At 44.0% G+C, this 14,735-nt stretch overlaps 1 protein-coding gene across 4 annotated transcripts in view; it reads right to left on the bottom strand.

Moving 5' to 3' along the window:
* MARCHF8 (membrane associated ring-CH-type finger 8) overlaps positions 1 to 14,735 on the bottom strand; it is a 289,843-nt gene that overhangs the window by 226,621 nt on the left and 48,487 nt on the right. The window lies entirely within an intron of this gene.

Raw genomic sequence — 14,735 nt, 5'->3', positions numbered from 1 at the left:
TAGTGCCCCCCGTAGATTACTTCATAGTACTTCTCTCCCCCCTTCCCCATAGTACCCAACATAATGTGTACCAGTATAAAATGCTACTGTACAGAGCCCCCCATATAAAATACCCCTTCGTTGTGGCCTCAGTAGATGCCCCTATAGTGCCCACCAATAATGTGCCAGTAATAAATGCCCCCAATAATGTGCCCCAATGTGCCAGTAATAAGAGCCCAGCCCCATCACGTGCCAGTAATAAGAGACCCCCAATGTGCCAGTAACAAGAGTCCCCATCATGTGCCAGTAACACAAGCCCCCCAACATGTGCCAGTAACACAAGCCCCCCAACATGTGCCAGTAATAACCCCCCCATCATGTGCCAGTAATAAGCCCCTCCATCATGTGCCAGTAATAAGAGCCCCCCATCATGTGCCAGTAACTAATGGCCCCACCATCATGTGCCAGTAATAAGAGCCCCCCAATGTGCCAGTAATAAGAGCCCAGACCCCCATCACGTGCCAGTAACAAGAGCCCCCCAATGTGCCAGTAACAAGAGCCCCCATCATGTGCCAGTAACAAGAGCCTCCCCAACATGTGCCAGTAACAAGAGCCCCCCCAACATGTGCCAGTAACAAGAGCCCCCCCAACATGTGCCAGTAACAAGAGCCCCCCAACATGTGCCAGTAATAAGCCCCCCCATCATGTGCCAGTAATAAGCCCCTCCATCATGTGCCAGTAATAAGAGCCCCCCCTAACATGTGAAGGTAACTGGTTGCACCAGAGCTTTTTATGGGCTTCCTAACAAAGGGGGTGAATACATACGCACATGCCAATTTTCTGTTTTGTATTTCTAAACAATAGTTTTATTTATATATTTTTCTCATTTTTACACTTTACCTACTTAAACTATTGTGTTCTGATCCATCACATAGAATTCAGATTAATAAAACATTGAACTTAAGGCTGTAATGTAACAAAACACAAAAAAAGTCAAGGGGGGGGGGTAATGAATACTTTTGCAAGGCACTGTATATTGGTTCCTGTCCCCATTGGAACTCAATATCTAAATTCAAAATTATTATACTAGTTTTTGGAGGATGGGTGAAAACGCACACAAACAACCCAGGACCCCAGCATTGCAAGGCAACAGTGCTCACCACTGACCTACAAGCTGCCCATTTGGATTTTTATTTGGTAAACAGGTACATTCCTACATAGTTAAAGGGGTTGTGCCGAGCTAGCAAGTTATCCCAAGAATGGGGTTCCCGTTTCAACGATCTGATGGAGCAGCAAGTTGGGCATGCGTCCTGCCACTCCATTCCTTCTCTATGGGCGTGCCAATCGCTGCACTTGGCTATGAATGGAGAGACAGGGCGCATGCCTAATCTGTCGCTCCTTCAGATAAGGATTGCGGGACACCCACTCTGGGGATCGGTGGTGGTTCCAGCAGTCAAATTCCCAGCAACTAGCTAGTTATTTCCTGTCCTGTGGCACAGCCCCGTTAAAGAAATATCTTACTTCACTAAGAAAGCTCAACTAGCACAGGAAAACAATAAAAAGCAAAAAAGTGTTTTAAAGCCTGTAGCTCCGCAGACACAATGACCATACAGCTAACATTGACATATACCCTGCAGTGATATCCATCTTCTATTTTCCATCAGTTATTAATCTTGTGCTGTACAATGCTCATAGCTGGCAAGGCCAGTGATGCCCCCAGGCTTTAGGGTACAACATATGTCTTTTGTTGTGCGTACTGTTACTTTTGCTTTAATAGTGAACATTTTATTCCACACTACATAATAAATGTTCTATCTCTTCTCTATTATTTATACTGTCTAATTCATATTTAATGGGATGAATATCGGTAAAACAATATTTTGTGTAACCTATAAATCTCTTTATCTGCTGGAATACTTTATGCTATAAAATGTAAGCAAGGTTAACTGATCGGCGGTATAGAGAATTAGGGTTCTTTTTGAAATCTCCAAACATGATTCCAAATATATTTTGGCAGTCCCGCACATGGTCCCCCAGTCCCAGTAGGCTACCCAACTGCATTTCACTTAGCAGGCCTATCTGGCTACAACTAGAATGGACAGACACTGCCCAGGGAGGAGCGGTATCTGGTCCAAATGTGGCCTGGAACACGGATCCTTCGACCAACTTTTAAGCCAGTGTCCCATATATACAGAGAAACCGAGTCCAAGTGATCAGATTTTTTTAAAGGGGTTCTTGCGGCGTGCGCCTTCCCTACATACAGCTGATCGGCAGGAGTGACGGGTGTCGGAGTCATAGAGTCATAAGAATAGATGATCCAAAATTGTACATGGGGAATGTGTGAAGCTATTAAAACAGGCATGTCAGGAGAGGTGATGGGTCCTCTTTAAACTCTCCAGTTATAATTTTACTACCTTCCTTCTACTTACCTGCTTGCACTTATTTCTTTCTTGGCATAATGATAGTGGTGCCATTATGTAAAGTTGACAGATCTTCCCACAACATAATCTTCCTCATCTCTGAAGCATGAGCAAGATGTTATCTCAAGTAAATGGTCAGTTTAATGGTTTAAGGGGTATTCCCATCTCTGACATCTATGGCATATCCACAGGACATACCATACATTTCTCATACATGGGTATCCCACTCCTGGGACCCATACCTATCTATAGTATGCCCCTGACCCCATCCCATTTGTTTGCAGCAGCTAACAGTGGGCGCAATTGCAGAGACAGTCGAGCTATTCCATTTCCGCATCAGTAAACAGCGTAGCTCTTTGTGCTATGATGTTTTCGTTACTTCTATTCACTTGTATGAGAGTTATGGAAAATGTAGCGCACAATCCATTTTGCCCTTTCTGTAGTCCCGACCACCTCTGGCTGTCACATTCAGGATGGAAGAGGTCGGGGGGCGTTTTACAGAAAAGAGCAGTTTCCAGAAGTGGGACCCACATCTATCAGAAAGTTATGGCATATCCTGAGGTGGGAATAATCCTTTAAGTACACCTTTGCAACCGGATTTATTTTAAAAAAATGGATTCTTGTTGGTTACAGTAGGCAAAAAAGCTAATTGTTGTGTTCAATGTACAACAGTATGCGGTACTACCATAGGCTCCCTCTAGTGGTAACTACAGGTAGTCAGAATTCTATGCTTTGAATCTATGTTGATGCCGAGGACTTGGAGCTCTGTATCATAAAAGCAACCCTGCAATCATTACCAAGATGTACTAAGAAAATGACCAACACAGAATTGTGAAGCTGCAAACAACATTAAAGGGCTATTCTAGATAAACCATCAATATCAGATCAGAAGTGGTCTGACACCAGGCACCCCCACCAGTCAGCTGTTTTGGGGTAGCTCCTGTGACGGAAGCTGGTGCCAAAACTACAAAACTCCGTCCATGTAGTGGTTGGAGCTGGTGACTGCAGGGCTACTCCCATTGAAGTGAATGGGAGCAGAGTTGCAGTTACCAGCTCTGTATACTACACAATGGACAAAGCTGTGTAGTTCTGGTGCTGGCACTGCACCTAAACAGCTGGTCGGCGGGCTCGTGGGTTGATTTGATCTGATATTGATGAACTATCATAAGGACACGTGTTTCAGCAACCAGGGAAAGACTGGGAACTTAAAGTGGCCTTGGAAAAAAAATAAAAGTGGCCCCACGTTGTAGGGGGTCCAAATAAACAGAAGGCGGGCCAGCAATACCATAGTGCAGAACAAAATACTGTCCTAGCAGAACCAAATATGACGGTGGAGCACAAAATACTGCTTCAGCATAACCAGATAGGCTGAGGGAATCAAATCTTTATGTACTTGGCTGGCAACCAAGAGGAGAGCTTAGGTGGCCCTCTGGGGTTTGGCCTACCGGGAAATTTCCCTGTAGGGTCTATGGCCAGTCCGCCCATGGCACTGATATTATTTGATGGCAGAGAGCAAATGCACAGGACACATAGCGATGATACAAGTACAGGCGCCTGCAGTGACGGAGGATGCTATTACTCATGCCATGTCATCTTATGGTTTTTGAGGTTTAGGAGAGGAAACCATAGGTATAATATGATGTTATTGGCAGTCGGCCATACTGATCGAGCTACCTCAAACCGGGAGCCTAGGCTGCTGAAGACGACTAAATACCTTGCGATGGTTTCAAGCAAAGCAAAAATATATTATATTGGTAATGGTTACATCTAATCCAATCATCAGTACCGTGATGACTGCAGAGACCATCAGACTGTCTATGATTTCTTTATCCCATTGTGACCACCATATCTGCATGTCACAATGCACCAGGAACCCGGAGGGTAGAGGGCCAGAACTATAATACTAGAGGAAACTACTACTTCTGGAATTGTAAGATTTAAAAGACAACAAGGGGAACAGAAGAGTTTTGCTGAGCTGTAGTGCCGATTTAAAGGGGATCTCCAAAGAAACCTTTCCTACCAGCGCAAATTACTTCATATTGGTAAGGAACTTACAGGATAGGAATGTTTTATACTTATAGACAATCCCTTTAAAGGGAAGCTCCACCTTGAAGCCATAATGACCACTTCCCTAATAAACAGTAATTACCAATATCTCTGCCAGGCTGGCAATTAAGGCCGAAGATGGGAAATACAGTCCCAAGTGCTTTTCTGCAGGCATTATAATCTTGACACTGTTAACCCCTTAGTGACCAGCCTGTTTTGGGCTTTGCGGACCAAGCGTTTTTCTTCCTTTTTTCATCGTTGCCTTCTCAGAGCTATAACTTTTTTATTATTCCGTCTATATAGCTGTAAGAGAGCTTGTTTTTTTTGCAGGACAAGTTGTAGTTTTTAAGGAGCCATTTTGAGGTACACATAACTTTTTGATTAACTTTTATTAACTCTTTCTGGGAGGGAGATGGGTAAAACAGCAATACTGCACTGAGTTTTTATGGCATACATTTTGGGGTGTTCATTTTTCGGTATAAATAATATTTTTATTCTCTGGTTCAGTACGATTACATCAAATAGATCATATCAAATACATATAGTTTTTTTACATTTTACTACTTTGGTCCATCGCAACTTCCCAAGACCCATAACTTTTTTATTTTTCATTCTATGGAGTTGTGTGGGGCTTGATTTTTGCAGGACGACTTGTAGTTTTCATTGGTATCATGTTGGACTAAATTACGCTATTGATTGCTTGTTAAAGTTTTTTTGCGGCAACTAAGAATAAATTAGCAATTCTGTCATTTCAAAAAGAATTTTTTACGGCGTTCACCATAGGGGATAATTCACACGATATTTAAATCCTGCGGGTCGCCACGAATGCGGCGATACCAAAAATACAGGGGAAATTTTTTTTGCTATTTTTTTCATTGAGAAACGTATTTTTAATGGAAAAGAAGTGTATTTTTTCACTGGAATTTTTTATTTATTTAATAAACTTTTTTTTTTTTTTTAACACTTAATATATTAAAACATTCTGACTGATTTTAAAATACAATGCACTATCCCTATAGTGCGTCAGAGAGGCACACCCTGCTAGAAAGTACTCCGTCACCGCTTACATGTAGCGGCCACCATTGCCTGCGGCATGTAAAGCAATAAACAGCCTGGATCGGCACTCCTGCCGGTTCGGGCTATTAAAGCAGGAGCATGGCTCTCATGCAAGAGCTGAGCCCCCACTCCCCGGGGCACAGGGGACCTGTTCAGCGCTTAGACTGGGCTGCCGTGAAAATGAGGCGAACCAGCCTAAGTCCCCTTCACCAAGGGCGGTCTGTAGTCTGAAAACCAACCATATTAACTCCTGTGTTTCACACAATACATGCCATCATAAACAGAGCCTGTATTGTGCTGGTGGTGTGTTCAGGGAGGTGACACGCAACAAAGGAAAGGTGTCACCAAATTTTTTGTGCTAGTTAAAACCTGATAGTGACACATATCCTTTTTTCTAATCTCTTTTTATTTTCTGATTGCAGATTTATTTATTCTATTTCCTGAACATGATGATGGGGTGGCCATCTTGTCTGGGCTGTTCTTAACAGCATTTAGAAAGCATTAAAGGGAACCTGTCACCTCAAAAATGCATCTACACCCGCCAGCAGTACCTCATAGTAGCCCGCAGCCTGTTAATAATCATATGTTTCATCCTGTTATCCGATGCTGCGTAAGTTAAAGAAACGCATTTCTATTCTCCATCAGCGCTATAGTGCCGGCCAGCTTGAAGTCATGGGGCAGTGGCCTCCTTGCTTCAAGTCAAGGTAACCACGCCCCCTAACTGTTCCCTCTTGCCTGAGTGCGACAGCCTGCAGTGCGGCTGCGATTCCCCAAGTCTCGCGCATGCGCATTGCGCCGCTGAAACCTGGCTAACAGCGGCAGCAGGAGATGGGATAGAGCATTGCTACAGAGCGCACCGGCGTGGTTACCTTGACTTGAAGCAAGAAGGCCACTGCCCCCATGACTTCAAGCTGGCCGGCCTTAAAGCGCTGATGGAGAATAAAACTGCGTTTTTTGAACTTACACAGCATCGGACAACAGGATGAAACATATGATTATTAACAGGCTGCGAGCTACTATGAGGTACTGCTGGCGGGTGTAGATGCATTTTTGAGGTGACAGGTTCCCTTTAAGAAAATTGCTTTACGGCAGCCCCATGGGTCATAGACACAATGTCAGGAGGGGACCTCATTTGCAAAGCAAATGTTTGACTAAAGCTCAGCAAAGAGCGTTTAGTCAAGAATTGTGAAACCTTGTGTGTAGGAAGGTTGTGATGAAACGGTCTGCGGGGCAGATTATGGAGCATATTTTTTGCATACTTAATTAGTCGGTTACAACATCAGAGAAACCAGAACACAGAACTAGATTTCGTTATAATATATACCTACACTGTCAGAGATGAAACTTCCGATTTTTCACCATCCTCTTAGGCCTCATGTACACGATCGTATGTGTTTTGCGGTTTACAAACATAATTTCTATGGCTGTCTCTGTAATGGTGGTGCTGTGACGCTTGTGTCACTGTTTAAGGCTAGTTTTACACTAGCGGCATCCTTCTCTGGCAGGCTGTTCCGGCAGGGGAGCAGCCTGCCAGATCCGTGCTGCCGCTAGTGCACCCTGCCGCTGGAAGTCCACTCCAACTCCATTCACTATAATAGGGGTGGGCTGGAGGTCCGACCACAGCGCGGCAAAGATGCCGAGAGGCAGCCGGAATAAAACTACGACATCTGATATTGATGACTTATCATGAGGAAAGGTCATCAATATGAACAGCCCAGGAGAACCCCTTTAATACAAGGCACTTACTAATGTATTGTTATTATCCATATTGCTACCTTTGCTGTCTGGATTCATTTTACCATCACATTATACACTGCTTTTTCTATGGCTACGACCACTGCTTCAGCACAGGTACAAAGTGGCTGGGACCTGCTGCTTATATGTGCTCCCACAGTCCCGGCCACTAGATAGGCCGGCGCTTTTTCCTATAGTGTGCAAGCATGGCCACCACTGATGGATTGCAGGGTGATTGTAACCATGGAAACAAGAAGGGTCAGCCTCTCAGCAAAATAATACCCACTGACGACTGGATGATCATTAAAAGTCTGGCAGCTGAAAGTCTCATAGATCACCAGCTGTCGCCATAGGAAAATACCACACATTTTATACCGCACAAAATACACACATCCCTCCCTCCGTGGGTGACTTTCTTCCCTCAAAAATAACGGATTTCCTATGGAATTGAAGCAAAATAAGCACAACGGATGCTCGAAATAAAGGATCTTTTTTTTTTTGTTCTGGCGGATCAGAACGGAAAGCTTAACGGCGATGTGAACTCGGCCTTAGTGCTCATGCACGCGACCATGTGCCAGCCGGGTCTGTGCTGCAATGCACAGGTACCAACCGTGGGGCTGCCGCATGCTTGAATGGGGTCCGCTATCCGCATCTGATGGTCCGCCCCGAATAAAAGTAGTGCATGCACTACTTTTTGCGGCGTGGAGGCACGGACATAAACCCCACAGAAGCATTCCGTAGTGCTTCCATGGGGTTCCGTGCCTCCGTTCCGCACCGACCTTCCGAATTGCAGACCCATTCAAGTGAATGGGTCCACATCCCTGATGTGGTGCAAGGACGGCTGGGGCCCGTATTTTGCGGACCCACTGTTTGCGGGCCCGGCCGGCACGCGGTCATGTACATGACCTCTTATGCAGTAATATGACAACACTTTTAAGCTAGCACTTGCCTGCACGTTTATGACGGTATTCAAACAGTATGTTGGTGGGATTTGATAGGACCAAGCCCCATGACGCCCATATGAGGCATATGTACATTCTCCCCATATACAGGTGCGGACTGGGAACTTAAAGTGGCCCTGGAAAAAAAACTAAAAGTGGCCCCGGATACCACAGTATACTGCCTGAATTAATGCTGAGAGCATCAGATCTTTTTGTACCTGGCTTTTAGCCAAGAGGAGGGTTTGGGTGGCCCTCTGGGCATCGGCCTACCGGTAAATTTCCCTGTAGGGTCTATGGCCAGTCCGTCCCTGCACATATGTACCAAAATTTTTAAATATATTTAATGCCCCATAGTGATCTCATAGTCACAATGGATGTCATTTATCAAACTGGTATAAAGTAGAACTGGTTTAGTTGCCCATAACAACCAATCAGATACCGCCTTTCATTTTTCAAAGGAGCTGTCCAAAAGGAAAGGTGGATTCTGATTGGTTGCTGTGGGCAACTAAGCCAGTTCTACTTTACACCAGTTTGATGAATGACCTCCGATGTCCTGAAAAGAAGCGGCCTATGTCCCTATAAGCATAAGGGGCCCCCACAAAGCAGTAGGAACATCACTTTACTGTCTTTACTTTATCTTTCTGATGTATGAAGGCTTCTGGAGTTCACTCTCCTCCTTTAGCCAATCTATGACTGGGTCAGTTAAAGAAAGTGGTATTGCTTGATTTGTACGGTGCTACACTGGCACTTAGAAGGTGGGCATAATGAAGGTGGGCATCCATAGCTTGCTTGTATTGGTTGTAATGGCATCTTTTTTCGTATGCTATTACAATGAATCATGGCCCTGCTGACCCTCAGCATTAGGGATGAGCGAATCGACTTCGGATGAAACATCTGAAGTCGATTCGCATAAAACTTTGCTTCAATACTGTACGGAGCAGTATTAGAATGTATTGGCTCTGATAAGCGAAGTTATTACTTCGCGAAGTCGATTCGCTCATCCCTACTCCGCATCATTATATACATCAATGGGCTATTTTTCTCCTTCATTCTGTGTCCCTTTTCCAAACTTTCATTACACTAATGTGCTGGGCGTAGTATTTTGCCGGTTTTTCACGTGTCCTCAGTACAAATCACATCATAGGAAATAAGCCGCTCTAATTAAAGCTGTGCTGTCCCCATCAGATAACAGCTGTCATTGTAAGCCAGTTCCAGACATCTATGAAATTAGTGCATAAGCCGGACCGCAAGTGGTTCTAGTAAACTGAACAGAACCGCGCAACGATCTAAGTTTGGTTCAGCAAAACGGTGGGGGGTCTGGATGTTGCGTCCATAAGGCAGCCACATTAGGCCATAAGGCCTTAAATTACACATGCAGTTTTTATGACAGTTTTCTAAGCTGCCAACCTAAGGCTGCATTCAAACAGCTTCCATTTTAGATGGATTTCGGGGCATAGTGCTGAAATGAAAACCACGCCAAATCCGTGTCTCATTGTTTCCAATGAAAATTCATGTTCCTTATTAGGGATGAGTGAATCGACTCCCAAGGTAGCGATCGCGCCGTACAGTATTCTAACAAAGTTTTATGCAAATTGACTTCCCTATTCTTTTTCATAGGACTGCTTTTTTTCCCCCCGGCACAGATTTGAAATCTATGTCCCTTCTCGATGCAAAGTGTTTGCAGAATTTGTACAAAACTATGGGGCAGGTAGCCACACACAGATTAGCCCCACTGAATGGAGCTAATCCATGGTCAGATCTGCAGCAATGACAAAGCATGAATCCTTGCTAGAAATCCGAGGGTCACCAATTGGTGTTCAAATACATTTCTTAAGACACATCACTCTTAATCTATCCCCTACCTGCGTCAGATGCAAGACAATTATTTAGAGGAGCAGATTTCGTAATAATTTTGGGGTATCTGTGCAGTCCTGTGTGTCAGAACTTAAAGGCTATGTATAACTTTTGGAGGCATTTTTTGTTTATGATTGCATTTTACTCATTTTTGGGTAAAAATCTGATTTTCAATTGGCCTTTAATAAAAATGTTAAGACATTCTGTCTCAAAAGGCTAACTGTTTTTCTAACTGTGTGACTGGTACTTTCACTTTGTGCCGGTCATCTAATAGACCTTATCTCTAAACTATTAAGAGGTCATAAACACTTATTTAAGCCACAGTCTTATCAGTAAGATAAGGATTGAGCTTTAAGGAGTGTTTAAAAATGTCAGAGAGCAGAGATAAGGAGCTTGTCTGCTCCCCAGATGACGGGAAAGACTAAAAATCCATAGGCTGCTGCTAGAGCATCTCATCTCTGTACAGAAAAAAGGATTCCATATTTTTAATAGAGACCAATTGAAAAAACGATTTTTAGCTCAAAATAAGTACAATGCAATACTAAAAGGTGTACATAGCATATAAATCAACACCAACAAGGGAGTTTCCTGGCACAAATTATAATAATGTGCCGAGCTGGCGATGCCCCCTCCCAACACCATTCTGCCAATTGTTTTGGAACAGTGTAGAGCGGGGCAGAAAACCCCCACAAAGTCACAAAATTTTGCACAAGTGGGGCGTGTGCATCAAACTGTGTGAATTTCTTGAGGGTAGTTTTCTGGCATAAAGGGGTTGATAAATGTCTCCCTTAGTGTTTTAGGGCATCCTGCATATTTTTAAACAACAGCATACCTACCACTAACGTTCCTAGAGCTCATGCACACAACCGTCGCCTGTTTTGCGGACCGCAAATTGTGGATCCACAAAACACGGAGACCGGCCATGTGCATTCTGCATTTTGCGGAACAGCCGGCTCATAATAGAACAGTCCTATCCTTGTCCGTAATATGGACAATATAGGACATGTTCTATTTCTTCGTGGCACGGCCATGCGGACAAAGAATGCACATGGAGTGATTTCCGTTGTTTTTGCAGCCCCATTGAAGTGAATGGTTCCGCATACGGGCCGCTAAAAAACGGACAAGGAGAAAAAAAGATGTCTGTGTGTATGAGCCCTTATGGTGCTAATCTAAAAATGTAAAAACCACAGTTGATTCTTTTAATAAAAGTACAACTAAAATTGATCCATTCAATTAACTGTTTTCTCAAGAAAAAAATGTGGTGCCAATCACAGCAGTGTCACAGCAAGTCTCGAAGGGGCTGTCTAGGGACTGCACACATTTCTTTTTTTTAATGACCTGTCAATCACTGCTATTAAGAGTCTGAAAACAAAAGGCACTGAGTGGATTGCGCAGCCAGTTGTACAGGGACGAATAGGAACCAAGGAGGAGATGTATCAAAACTGCTGCTATGGAAAATTGACTTGTTTGCCCATAGTAACCAATCAGATTCCACCTTTAATTTTTTAAAGGCTCTTTTGGAAAATGAAAGGATCACTCTGGTTCTTGTGGGCAACTTAGGCTATTTCCGGCATAAAGTTCCGTCCTAGGGGCTGTATACCGGAAAAGAACTGACCAGTTTTATCCCCATGCATTCTGAATGGAGGGCAATCCGTTCAGGATGCATCAGGATGTCTTCAGTTCAATCTTTTTGACTGATCAGGCAAAATATAAAACCGCAGCATGCTACGGTTTTATCTCCGGCCAAAAAAACTGAAGACTTGCCTGAATGCGGGATCCGGCATTTTTTCCATAGGAATGTATTCAAAATACCAGAATGCCTAAACCGGCCTTCTAGTCTGCGCATGCGCAGACCGAAAAAAAAAGATGAAAAAAATAAATGCCGGATCAGTTTTGCCGGATGACACTGGAAAGACGGATCCGACATTTCAATGCATTTTTCTGACTGATCAGGCATTTTTAAGACTGATCAGGATCCTGATCAGTCTTACAAATGCCATCAGTTGGCATACGTTTTGCCCCGGAACTGCTTGCCGGATCACTCTGCCGCAAGTGTGAAAGTAGCCTAAGCCAATTAACCCCCATTGTCTTTTTTTTTTGTCACGACTTTCCCAACTATCACTCCTTTGTTTTTGGAATTTGTGTGGGTCCCAGAGGTCAGTACTCCAAAATCACTGCTATGACGTGTCTAATCAAAAGTGAAATACACTGTCTGCATTGCTCCACCTGATCTGGATCGTCCATTTTGCTGTACTTTATATGTGATAAATATATAATATATGTGAAAAAATATAAAACGTAATAAATTTTAAGTTGGGAAAAAAAGTTTGGTTTCTCCCATAGTGGTCTGTGTGGTTCCTGGCTGTTTGTATCCCTTTGATGTGAGTATACACATTTTTTTGTCGTTGTGAATGTTACATTTTCAATTGCTAAGAAGCTAAGAGCTGGAACTACAAGGCATTGGGAGTCATTTACTTACATTTTTAAGCGAGTTTTTGGTGAAAAAATAGCCACAAGGCCTCCTTTTGTGACTTTTTAAATTCCTGTGCGACAATATCTTGTCAATGTCACACGGGCAATTTTACACCTCCTCTCCACTGGAGTGATGGGGGCCTGGTTGGGGCTGGGGCCGCGCCATCGGCCCAGGCATATTTACTTATATTTACGCCTGTTTTAGGTGTAAACGTAGCCGAAAAACTACTTTGCGCAGGGAGTGGAGTAGTTTTTTCACGACAGGCACACACAGCAGGAGGATGCACTTAATTTATGACGAGGCGAATTAGGCGCATCCTCCGTCAGTGCTAATGGGGAACAAAAACCAGCGTAAAAAGACGGTCTTTGTAAATGACCCCCATTGTGCCGGGTTTATGAGTGAATTTCCTGGTAACAAACTTTCTTTTTTAACCCTAAGAACATAATGCAGGTCTGTTTGCTGTTACATTAATTTACCTTAAAGTGTAAAAATTTACCTTGTCCCATCTGGCCGTTTACATGTAGCAGAACAAGCTACACTGCTTCTGTAACTCCCGATTTACGGAAAAAAGCATAGCCTTCTGTGTTACGCTATTTGCGTAGCTCCCATTCACTGCAATGGGAGTAAAGGAAACATCGGAGTCCTGGCCTGCCCAGCAGCTTCCGTACGCTTTCTACAGTGAGATGGATCAACCCCTTTAAAGAACAGTTTAGGGGTGATTTCCCTTATTCGCAGCTATGATTTGTCACAGCATACTCCATTAACAAAAATGAAAACTATGTGAAACAAGAAATCACGCTGCTTGCTGGCATACTGCTCTGTGTCTTTCCACTTTATTTCCATGAGCAGTGCCGATAAACAGTCCTGAATTTGCCAAAAGGGAAACCCAGCCTCATACATGTCCATTTTATGTGAAAAAAAAACATATATACAACAAGGAGGAATGTGAATGCATTCTATTTCTGTATTTCCAGGTTCACATCACTGGAGCCAAGTCACCGGTGAATGGATGTGCCATTATGTGCTGCGCCGGACCCAAATTTTCCAATGTCAGCTGAAAAGAGATTTATCAAAACTTGTGTAAAGGAAAACTGGCTTAGCTGCCCATAGCAACCAATCAGATTCCACCTTTCATTTTTCAGAGCTCCTTTGGAAAATGAAAGGTGGAATCTGATTGGTTGCTATGGGCAAGTAAGCCAGTTCTACTTTACACCAGTTCTGATAAATCTCCCCCACTGGATGAGCTTAGTTTATCTTTAAAGCCTGAATGTCATGAAACGACATTGCTATACAATGAGATCTCCTACATCTTCACACATTTTAGCTAGGTTTTCACTTGGAAAGGTAAAAAAAAAAAAAAATGAGATCCTATGGAGGGAAGAAATAAGGAGACGTGTGAGCCTGGTCTCAGGGTCGGTCTTTATGACAGTTTTATCATTTAATTTGTGGGATGGAGCACATCATTATGGAAGCGTAAATTAACAGGAGAAATAAAACGGTAAAATGAACTTGGCTTTTGTTCCATCACATGCAGTATTAGGGAGGTACTGTATATTCCTGCGTATAAGACTACTTTTTAACACATGAAAATCTCCTCAAAAGTCAGGGGTCGTCTTATACGCCGGGTATGGCGGGCGCTGCAGTGCCGGGACGCCCGAATTATCAACAGAGAGAGCCCGGGCTATTGCCTTGTATCCCCAGCAGCTGAGAGCTGCGATGTAACCCACGGCATATGCCCCCCCCTGCGCTGTACCTTGTATACCGCCCCCTGCTCTGTACCTTGTATGCCTCCCCCCTGCTCTGTACCTTGTATGCTCCTTGTACCGCCATCCTCCCAGCCGCTCGCATCTCGCTCCTACGCATGTGCGAGATTTCATGCGGCGAGCGTGGATACACGGGATCCTCACAGCCGCTCGCATCTCGCTCCTGCGCATGTGCGAGATCTCCGTGCGGCGTATCTAAGTGCGGCGCATATGTGCATATGTGAATGTGAATATGAAGAATAACATAACAAAAACATGTTCAGGGTATAGATGGCACATGTTTAGGGTCTGGGAGGCAGGGAGGGAGGACAAGGAAGGTGGTGGGATGCAGGGATGGTGGTGGGATGCAGGGATGGCAGTGGTATCTAGGGATGGTGATGGGATGCAGGGATGGCAGTGGTACCCATGGATGGTGGTGGGATTCAGGGATGGCAGAGGTACCCAGGGATGGTGGTGGGATGCAGTAATG

This window comes from Bufo gargarizans, chromosome 6, assembly GCF_014858855.1.
Source record: "Bufo gargarizans isolate SCDJY-AF-19 chromosome 6, ASM1485885v1, whole genome shotgun sequence".
Lineage (NCBI taxonomy): Eukaryota > Metazoa > Chordata > Amphibia > Anura > Bufonidae > Bufo > Bufo gargarizans.
Note: the sequence above shows the minus strand (reverse complement) of the source record. Positions and strands in the feature narration are given on the sequence as shown.